The sequence below is a fragment of the Schistocerca nitens genome, chromosome 6 (assembly GCF_023898315.1).
Source record: "Schistocerca nitens isolate TAMUIC-IGC-003100 chromosome 6, iqSchNite1.1, whole genome shotgun sequence".
NCBI lineage: Eukaryota > Metazoa > Arthropoda > Insecta > Orthoptera > Acrididae > Schistocerca > Schistocerca nitens.
In genome coordinates this window covers 582,767,794-582,779,551 of record NC_064619.1, presented here as the reverse complement: position 1 = coordinate 582,779,551, position 11,758 = coordinate 582,767,794, and the positions used below count along the sequence as shown (strand labels likewise).

Genomic DNA, 11,758 nt, shown 5'->3' with positions numbered 1-11,758 from the left:
TAATAAGTTTTCAAACTTGGTCAGTTAAAATTATTACGTACAAAATAGCAAACTAAGGATCCTATTTCTAAGCTCTGAAAAGGGATACAAAAAATTGTACCACGAAGTATAACAAAAAATACTTACTTGTAACTACTAACAGTAAGAATGAGACTCTATATCCCTTACATAAAATTAATTCTAAAATAGAATATCTTGTTTACGTTAGAACTGACAGCGGGACAGTCCAGCGCACAGCAGTGCTGTGCGGTCTCACTCGCTCTGCAGCTCTCTCTCTCTCTCTCTCTCTCTCTCTCTCTCTCTCTCGCTCTCATGGCGACACTAGCGACACACGGTCGCGGCCGGGGCGCTGAACTACACTGCCTTGCGCCCGCGCCCGGGTGAGCCTGTAGATGAAGATGTACTTAGGTCATACTACGTTAGATTTGTCTTATTCGCTAGCAATAAACTAACGAAATGGTCCGTCTGATAACATAATAACAAACACAAATAATTTTTCCAATTCTGTCACTTACGAGATGAAATGTAAAGCTATATCAGCTCGGACAGTGCTCTCTCTGTTTTGGCGTGTATTGTGGCATTTGCAGTCATTGCCGAAGATCAGCATATCTAGTGCAATATTCTGGTGAGGAAGGCCGAAACTTCAGGATGAGGCATAAAGAACCTCTAAACGGGACAGGCATTGCAGCCTTTCTGCGTTATGTATGGATTACACGTGTTCTGAACACAGCCCTGGACCAGATTTTCTATGACGATTATTTCTTAAAGGGAGTTGCAGTGGTTTATTCCACGATTTACGCTGCCAAAGAGACTGTTCGTTTCATGAAGAAAACTAGTGAGGTGAATACGGTACAGATAAACCTGAAGGAAGAAACGGAGGTTAACTGAAACAGCTTGTTTCGAATGCTACAGTCTGTAGTTACGCATCACGATAAAATCATGGAAATGCTTCTGAAGATAGGCGTCTTATCGATATTCTGGTCTTCAGTAATGAATAAAAACTAGATATGTTAATTTACAGCGAATGTGACAGGAATGCAACCACAACACGCTTCCCAGATTGACGGCGTCCTTCATGTAGTACCATTTCCAACATATGCACAAGTATCTTGGAAACAGGTAGCTGGGCACCCAAAAAGCATACAAACTCAGCAACTAGCAATGACAACGAAATTGCCGTTCTGGCTGTTGTAATGCACAATGCCTAGATGAGTGTAAGACAGATCGCGCACTGTCCTGGAATAAATCGTAGTAGTGTGTGTAGAAATTTTGCATACGCTTACGTTTCACCTGTATCATATCTCACTCCATCAAGAACTGTAAGAGAATGACTTCGAATTCTGCATCTAATACCGTCGTTCTGCACTTGAGTGGTTGCAAGGTCATCCCGACTTCCTAAGTAATACGATCTTTATGGATGAGGCTTCGTTCGCAAATCATGGATTTATGAATCTGCGGAACATTCATTACTGGTCTGTGCAAAAACCCAATTGAATTCCTGCGGTTGCTCATCGACGACAATGGGGTATCAATGTTTGGTGCAGCATTATTGGTATCCGCACTGTAGGTCTTTATACACTCCTGGAAATTGAAATAAGAACACCGTGAATTCATTGTCCCAGGAAGGGGAAATTTATTGACACATTCCTGGGGTCAGATACATCACATGATCACACTGACAGAACCACAGGCACATAGACACAGGCAACAGAGCATGCACAATGTCGGCACTAGTACAGTGTATATCCACCTTTCGCAGCAATGCAGGCTGCTATTCTCCCATGGAGACGATCGTAGAGATGCTGGATGTAGTCCTGTGGAACGGCTTGCCATGCCATTTCCACCTGGCGCCTCAGTTGGACCAGCGTTCGTGCTGGACGTGCAGACCGCGTGAGACGACGCTTCATCCAGTCCCAAACATGCTCAATGGGGGACAGATCCGGAGATCTTGCTGGCCAGGGTAGTTGACTTACACCTTCTAGAGCACGTTGGGTGGCACGGCATACATGCGGACGTGCATTGTCCTGTTGGAACAGCAAGTTCCCTTGCCGGTCTAGGAATGGTAGAACGATGGGTTCGATGACGGTTTGGATGTACCGTGCACTATTCAGTGTCCCCTCGACGATCACCAGTGGTGTACAGCCAGTGTAGGAGATCGCTCCCCACACTATGATGCCGGGTGTTGGCCCTGTGTGCCTCGGTCGTATGCAGTCCTGATTGTGGCGCTCACCTGCACGGCGCCAAACACGCATACGACCATCATTGGCACCAAGGCAGAAGCGACTCTAATCGCTGAAGACGACACGTCTCCATTCGTCCCTCCATTCACGCCTGTCGCGACACCACTGGAGGCGGGCTGCACGATGTTGGGGCGTGAGCGGAAGACGGCGTAACGGTGTGCGGGACCGTAGCCCAGCTTCATGGAGACGGTTGCGAATGGTCCTCGCCGATACCCCAGGAGCAACAGTGTCCCTAATTTGCTGGGAAGTGGCGGTGCGCTCCCCTACGGCACTGCGTAGGATCCTACGGTCTTGGCGTGCATCCGTGCGTCGCTGCGGTCCGGTCCCAGGTCGACGGGCACGTGCACCTTCCGCCGACCACTGGCGACAACATCGATGTACTGTGGAGACCTCACGCCCCACATGTTGAGCAATTCGGCGGTACGTCCACCCGGCCTCCCGCATGCCCACTATACGCCCTCGCTCAAAGTCCGTCAACTGCACATACGGTTCACGTCCACGCTGTCGCGGCATGCTACCAGTGTTAAAGACTGCGATGGAGCTCCGTATGCCACGGCAAACTGGCTGAGACTGACGGCGGCGGTGCACAAATGCTGCGCAGCTAGCGCCATTCGACGGCCAACACCGCGGTTCCTGGTGTGTCCGCTGTGCCGTGCGTGTGATCATTGCTTGTACAGCCCTCTCGCAGTGTCCGGAGCAAGTATGGTGGGTCTGACACACCGGTGTCAATGTGTTCTTTTTTCCATTTCCAGGAGTGTAGGTGGATAGAACTTGGAGGCCCTGTGAGCTAGCCAGCCCGGTCTCTCGACGTAATGCCGTTACGCTTCTTTCTTTGGGGCGCAGCGAAAGAGAGTGTGTACCACGGACTCCCGAACGACACCTGAGGATATGCGACAGCGTATTAACGCTGTGTGGGCGGCAATATCTGTGGAAACACTACCGTCTGTGCAACGCTCACCTGTTCGGCATGTCCACAGGTGTACTGATGCAAACTTCGCACGTCTGTTGAGGTGACGAGCGTTCGCCGGAGGTTACGTTATTTATGAGTGCATTTCCGAGCTGGATGCCATGCTCAGACTTGAAATTTCTGTGGGCTAATATGCCACTAATAATGAGTGTATTTGGAACACTAGAACCACGTCTTATCGCTAAATTGTATCCCTAGTTTTCACTGGTGTAGAAATAACATAGATGTGCCATTTCAATAAACTTAACTTCGTGTTCAAAGTGATGTTTGTTTGCTTTTATGGAGTGTGCATTCTTGCCCATTGTGCGAGCCCCTGACAGCAGGCTGCAGGGAGTTCGTGACACTTGCATTGAGACATTTTTTTTACGGAGGGGGAACGTGTTGACATTTGTACGAAGCCCAGGTCTCTAGGACACTGTAGCTATTGGACAGGGTGTTCCAGAAGTAGGATACACTCGCACGTCCGCCGCCACCTTCGACATATTCTGGGGAAGACCAAAGTCCATTGCCGGCCGCGGTGGCCGAGCGGTTCTAGGTGCTTCAGTCCGGAACCGCGCGACTGTTACGGTCGCTGGTTCGAATCCTGCCTCGGGCATGGATGTGTCTGATGGCCTTAGGTTAGTTAGGTTTAAGTAGTTCTAAGTTCTAGGGGACTGATGACCTCAGATGTTAAGTCCCATAGTGCTCAGAACCATTTGAACCATTTTTCAACCAAAGCCCATTCCCTGCACAAAGTTCCCTATCACCGCACCAGTTCGTAGCGTGCGTGGATTTCTCCCAGGGTTCAGTACTGCAGTTGACCTCTCTCTGGCAAATAGCGTTTGGTGTATTAGTGATGAGACAATGGAGTTGACCGACACCACCAAAGGCAAGCTTTTACTGATTTGCAAAGGGCATTAGTATAAAGTGGACTATACAGACAAACAAGAAGTGACCTATTTGCGTTGAGTCAACTTTAAAAAGAAGGAATGCAATGGAAGACTCTACACGTAAAAACACAGTTTATGGAAATGTACCCAGGTTTTTATTCCAGATGAAGCAGCAAATAAAGTCTGAAAACATTTTGTCAGCACAAAGAGGCGGACAAAAGAAGCAGACGGCACAGTTTCATCCGTTTACGTTGTAGAGGTAGGGCAGCTCTTCCGTCGAGGTAAGACTTGGTAACATCATTACCATCACAAAGAAATGCGAAATAATCGTTACATCGCATTAGGCGAAAACGTATGGGAACTATAAGAGATCCCACCGATTCTGGGGAAATGATGGTAGCACTTTTTTGCTTGCCGATGATAACAAGGCTCGAATGACGGAATACGTGTGTTTGCCAGCGAAATAGGATAAGCGTGCTTATCAAACTGCGAATTATTCTTTGTAAATGGAACATTCAGGAGTTCGAGCAAGCAGTTGGGGAAGATGTTCATACTCCACGTTGAGCTTAACAGTTTCTGTGAGGAAACAAATACCGTTCCAGTTGTTTACCCTTCACTTCCAAATAAAAAGTGAGAATCATATGAACATTTTTTAAACTTTTAAAACTAAAGTGCCTGGGTTGAACCCTGCATCTCTCATGATGGACTTCGGAATTGCCATCGTCTAAGCAGCTAACAGTTCGTTTCCTGGAACATAAATGACTTGTTGCAATTATCATTTTAATCAAGGTTTTTGGAAACAAGTTCAGTGTTGCGACCTCGTTCCAGTCTATAATGAAAACGAGGAAATGCGCTATCAAATAAGAATGTGCTCTGCCTTAGCATACCTTCCCCTGAAAATGTTGGATGATAGTTAGCTGTGTATTCAAGATGGTACGCCTGCAAAACCTAAAGGTTCAGGACTTCTTTGACTATTTTGTGGACCAGTGACTCGATAACGAACACGCACCAAGAGAAATGTGCAGTGGAAGGCGCCATCACATTAATCACGCTTCGGAAGGGTGGAACTGAAAAAAAAAAACATTATTATCAAAAGTTTATCCGAATATCACCTCATCAGTGAAAAATCTTCGAGAAGATGTAGAATTCTACGTCCACCCGTCTGCCAGACTAATTTTGAATTTCGATTGGAAATTAAGATTGACAAAACGACTGCAAAGAGTTTGGCCGGCCGAAGTGGCCGTGCGGTTAAAGGCGCTGCAGTCTGGAACCGCAAGACCGCTACGGTCGCAGGTTCGAATCCTGCCTCGGGCGTGGATGTTTGTGATGTCCTTAGGTTAGTTAGGTTTAACTAGTTCTAAGTTCTAGGGGACTAATGACCTCAGCAGTTGAGTCCCATAGTGCTCAGAGCCATTTGAACCATTTTGAACTGCAAAGAGTTTAAAGAAGCTCCAAACTGATGGGAACTTAAAATCATTTCTGTAGCCTACGCACAAATGTTACAAAGACGAAGAAAAATCATTGAAAAAATTGTAAATATTGAAAAGCAGCTTAATATAATTATTGGCAATCTTCTAAATACTGTAAATAAATTTAATGGGAGACGAAAAGAAACTACCTCCTCGTGTGTTCCATGGAAACAGCACAAAGTCGGCTAAATGTCTCTTGAAATTTGTAAAATATTCCCTAATGAAGACTGACAAGATTATCTCAAAGGCCAAGCCTTTTCTAGGGAATAATGGCAGCATTCACCTTGAGTGGTTCTTAGAATCAAAAGTTGCATGGGCAGACGCCGTATACAATATCTTTGCAGCGGAAACGCAAGCAAATGACATGCAATTAAATCCATACTTTATCCCTCCGTTAAAAGATTAGAAAACCAGAATGAAACTGGTAAAGATAAGGTATATTATCATAAAAAATGATTGGTCGCAGTTTTGCAACCTCTCATTATACGTTAAAACTAGTTTCTAATAATACATGTTGTAGACTACAGCGGGGCAACGGCCTTGCCGCAGTCGATACACCGGTTCCGGTGAGATCACCGAAGTGCAGTCGGGCGTGGTTGGCACTAGGATGGGTGACCATCCAGGCCGACATGCGCTGTTGCCATTTTTCGGGGTGCACTCAGCCACGTGATGCCAATTGAGGAGCTACTCGACCGATTGGTAGCGGCTCGGTCAAGAATACCATCATAACGACCGGGAGAGCGGTGTGCTGACCCCACGACCCTCCTATCCACATCCTCGTTGAGGATGACACGGCGGTCGGATGGTCCCGGTAGGCCTGAAGACGGAGTAGACAACAGCATCCTGTTGAGGATGCGGCTAGGCGAGCAACGGCGCTCATGTTCGCTCGTCGCCAGGATTCTGAGCGCTCGTGGTAAAATGAAAGGGCCAGATGTTGTTACGTAGTGCAGCACGGCCGACTCGTAACGCGGGACACGTGCAGACAATGTGCTGCCTTCAGGGGAATGACCATAATTAGGTACAGTAAATACGGCGCAGTGCTTTGAGGGGAGACTCCACTCAAAAATTTAATTTTTTCTACTTTGTCGATAGCAACCAATCTCTCAAAATCGTGTCTGCTATGTAAGGACGTAGCAATACCCAAGTTTGGAAACCCACAAGCTCACTGATTTTCGAGTTTTGAATTTTCAATATGATTTTAATGGTATTTTTGAAAACCAACTTTTGTGTACACACCACAGATTTCACATGCCAGATTCTGTAGGTACTTTCAGAAGTCATACTTCAACGGTTCTGTGCACTCTTTTAATAAGAAATATTAATAATTTGTTACCGGTGTTTATTTCAAATTTTGGTCTTAAATTTTATTTAATTATTTTTACATAAATGTGATGATAAAATAAACAAATTACGGCTTCGATAATATTAATGCATAGAAGTATGCAATCACATAAAGACTACTTCCTGCAAAAACTGCGTTCAGGCTGGTTAACATTTACGATAAAAAATTTGACACTGAGCTTAGAAAATAAACTTATGATAAAATGGATTTAAACATTTTATCAAAAAATGAATGCTATTAGAAGACACATAAACATCAAAGAGCACCGGCACCATAACGTTTTCTCTTGCAGCGTATATTAGGTTTCTTCTTCTAGTCAAGATCAGGGTAGCCTTTTCATGAACTTTCTGAATAAAAATCTATGCCCTAAATTTATATTTATACTATCAACAGCAACAGTAGTAGATTACCAGTGACTGGCTACCAGTTCCTTGGCTTCAGGTTTCCTGGAAATCTAGCAATTTATCTCTGAGTTAATGCTAAGTTTGGAGTAAAGATCCCTCTGTTTGATGGTGATAGAAATCAAAAATTATCTTTGGCATCTTTCGATGTGTCACATTCCCTATTCAAACTTTTCTTGGACGCATTGTAATCCCAATACAGCCAAATCGTTTGGGATGTAAAAGTAAGCCGGCCGGTGTGGCCGAGCGGCTCTAGGCGCTTCAGTCTGGAACCGCGCGACCGCCTCGGGCATGGATGTGTGTGATGTCCTTAGGTTAGTTAGGTTTAAGTAGTTCTAAGTTATAGGGGACTGATGACCTCAGATTTTAAGTCCCATACTGCTCAGAGCCATTTGAACCATTTGGATGTAAAAGTAAACACTTCAAACATATAAAATAACCATTAAAGTTTTTTGAAAAAAAATGGAGAATAGCTGTTTTTAAAGGGATAAAGTAGCATGATGGTCGCGTTAGAAACTTCTATATGTTTATTGTTTGCGAAGGTGTCTTTATACGCTTATTGTTATTAGCGTTCTATTAATGTGCTTCAAACTTTGAAGACAACGAAAAAATTGTTTACAAGAACACTACAGTAGATTCAACGCAAAATATTGCGGATACTTGGAAGGCGAACAGCGAGAAACCGATGTATGTAAAAAATAAATAAATAAAATAAAATAAACGTCTCAATGCTTTTCCCTACATTTTCACTATGAAAATACATTTTTGGTTTTAAGGGGAACACTTAACGAATGAATCTGCAGTTAGATCAAATTGCCATCCTGCTTTTCAGCTTGCAAAGGGTTTCACAGTTTCACTGATTTTTGGATTATATTGACAGTGTGGAAACTCGGCTACAGCTAGGGCTTACACACCTGCAGTGTGAGGTTTGCGTGGTTAGTGTCATAGAAGTCTCGTAGACTTCTGTTTCCACAGTGTAACTTTTCACGACTTACAAGTCTGCAGCTACAATTATGTCGATTTTTAGACTTACATGTACATTTTGCTTTTTTAAGCACTGAAGAGAACGAAATCCACCCGCAGAAACTCACTGGTAGACTTCAGCTTAAGAGCTTGTCTTCGAACTGGCGTTACTCGAAAAGTGGGAGGAGACCTGGATCCTTCAGAGAAAAGCAAAATAAGTAATATTCGTTGACGTTCTGTGTTTTTATATCTAACGTTTAAATAAAATGGTAAAACAGTACAGAGTAATTCAAATAAACTATTGGATATAAAATTTATCTAATTTTTTTGTAACAGCAACACAGCTGTTACAATGTAACCCAACAAAAATTCACAGAAGGTCAAATTACTTAATTCAAAGTAGATTTTCATGAACTCGACATCCGACTTCAATGCATTTTTGAATCCCTTGTAGCTGAGGCAATCTTGGCGTTCTATCTCGGAAGCAGTACTGCATGTAGCCTGAACTGTCAATTCATCTGTTGTGTTTAATTTTTCTTTGTTGACTTAACCTTCTAGAGGTTTAGAGGGGTGAGGTTCGGTGACCGTCGAAGTCTAGAAAAGTAGTCATTTCTGCCAGTGCATCTTCTGGGATGTGTTAGGTTTAGATAATGTGTCTCCTAAATACACTCCTGGAAATGGAAAAACGAACACATTGACACCGGTGTGTCAGACCCACCATACTTGCTCCGGACACTGCGAGAGGGCTGTACAAGCAATGATCACACGCACGGCACAGCGGACACACCAGGAACCACGGTGTTGGCCGTCGAATGGCGCTAGCTGCGCAGCATTTGTGCACCGCCGCCGTCAGTGTCAGCCAGTTTGCCGTGGCATACGGAGCTCCATCGCAGTCTTTAACACTGGTAGCATGCCGCGACAGCGTGGACGTGAACCGTATGTGCAGTTGACGGACTTTGAGCGAGGGCGTATAGTGGGCATGCAAGAGGCCGGGTGGACGTACCGCCGAATTGCTCAACACGTGGGGCGTGAGGTCTCCACAGTACATCGATGATGTCGCCAGTGGTCGGCGGAAGGTGCACGTGCCCGTCGACCTGGGACCGGACCGCAGCGACGCACGGATGCACGCCAAGACCGTAGGATCCTACGCAGTGCCGTAGGGGACCGCACCGCCACTTCCCAGCAAATTAGGGACACTGTTGCTCCTGGGGTATCGGCGAGGACCATTCGCAACCGTCTCCATGAAGCTGGGCTACGGTCCCGCACACCGTTACGCCGTCTTCCGCTCACGTCCCAACATCGTGCAGCCCGCCTCCAGTGGTGTCGCGACAGGCGTGAATTGAGGGACGAATGGAGACGTGTCGTCTTCAGCGATGAGAGTCGCTTCTGCCTTGGTGCCAATGATGGTCGTATGCGTGTTTGGCGCCGTGCAGGTGAGCGCCACAATCAGGACTGCATACGACCGAGGCACACAGGTCCAACACCCGGCATCATGGTGTGGGGAGCGATCTCCTACACTGGCCGTACACCACTGGTGATCGTCGAGGGGACACTGAATAGTGCACGGTACATCCAAACCGTCATCGAACCCATCGTTCTACCATTCCTAGACCGGCAAGGGAACTTGCTGTTCCAACAGGACAATGCACGTCCGCATGTATCCCGTGCCACCCAACGTGCTCTAGAAGGTGTAAGTCAACTACCCTGGCCAGCAAGATCTCCGGATCTGTCCCCCATTGAGCATGTTTGGGACTGGATGAAGCGTCGTCTCACGCGGTCTGCACGTCCAGCACGAACGCTGGTCCAACTGAGGTGCCAGGTGGAAATGGAATGGCAAGCCGTTCCACAGGACTACATCCAGCATCTCTACGATCGTCTCCATGGGAGAATAGCACCCTGCATTGCTGCGGAAGGTGGATATACACTGTACTTGTGCCGACATTGTGCATGCTCTGTTGCCTGTGTCTATGTGCCAGTGGTTCTGTCAGTGTGATCATGTGATGTATCTGACCCCAGGAATGTGTCAATAAAGTTTCCCCTTCCTGGGACAATGAATTCACGGTGTTCTTATTTCAATTTCCAGGAGTGTATAGGATGTGCAGGGGCTCCATCATGCTAGAATAATATACCCAATTTTGTAGCCCCAAAAACCACTTCCAATAATGCTTGAAGCTAGTTTCGAACAAAGTCTTTCTAGGCCCTGTAAGATAATGCGATAGCACAAGCCCACTCATTTGGCTGAGTATCATATCACACCACGTTTACAGAGAAGCGTTCTTGAAAATATTGATTTTAATCGAATAAATATACCTTTAGCAAATGGAGTATAAATATGCAAGATGAAAATGTATCCCAGTAAGCAATAAAAGTTGGACAAGTGTCATATGGAATGTTTTATTCGAATTAGTCTACATTACCAAGTACTGTAAAATTTTAAACAAAATTAAGTAATATGTTACTGCCTTCTGCTTCCCTTTTTCAGTGTATTGGTGGGCCAAGCCACAAATTAATTAATTTTTTTCGAAAGCCGACACCGTAGTTATAGATTTGTGTACAAGAAAGATATGATTCCAAGACATCGTTAACGGCGTCGTAGCCCCCAAATCAGAAATACCCACAAGCCAACAAACAAACTCAAGCAGATTCTAGCCATCCAATCACTCTCAGCTCTGTACCATTCATCACGAATCCACAGCACACTACGAATTCATCACTATATATTGTGTTCTTCCATTGCTTCGTATTGTTTGCATAACTTACAGCGACATTACACATTTGTCGACGTGGATCAGTAGCAAGACTACCAGTAAAACCAAGTCCCACATCCTCTCGTCAAATTCCGTCACTGAGCTCAATACTGCTGCTGGAGCTGCAACGTAAGTCCTCTGCAAATGATGAGATGCCAGACCGTTGGCAATCACCTATTTCTTTTTCCTTTTACAAAAGCTGGGAGTGACACTGTTAATGTTTGTGCAATGATGTAATCATATTTCATCTAAATACTGTTCTTTGTAGTAGTGATTGAAGGATTCTGACTGGAACCAGTGAATAGGTTGGTGAGGTCTAACATCTATTTCACTGATGGGCTCGAGAAGTTTTCAGGTCACGAGCAGCCAGCAGGGAGGCTCAAGCAGAGGTGCAGTTGCATAATTTAATTAAAACAATTAGATTACAATAGTCGCCAACGGCCTCGCCGCAGTGGTAACACTGGTTCCCGTGAGATCACCGAAGTTAAGCGCTGTCGGGCTGGGCTAGCACTTGGATGGGTGACCATACGGTCTGCCGAGCGCTGTTGACAAGCGGAGTGCAGTCAGCCCTTGTGAGGCAAACTGAGGAGCTACTTGATTGAGAAGCAGCGGCTCCGGTCTCGGAAACTGACATACGGCCGGGAGAGCGGTGCGCTGACCACATGCCGCTCCACATCCGCATCCAGTGACGCCTGTGGGCTGAGGACGACAATACGGCCGGTCGGTACCTTTGGGCCTTCACGGCCTGTTCGGGAGGAGT

At 45.7% G+C, this 11,758-nt stretch overlaps 1 pseudogene; it reads left to right on the top strand.

Moving 5' to 3' along the window:
- The first annotated feature begins 11,431 nt into the window (after nt 1–11,431).
- Nucleotides 11,432–11,549, top strand: LOC126191810 (5S ribosomal RNA; annotated as a pseudogene).
- The last annotated feature ends 209 nt before the right edge of the window (nt 11,550–11,758 follow it).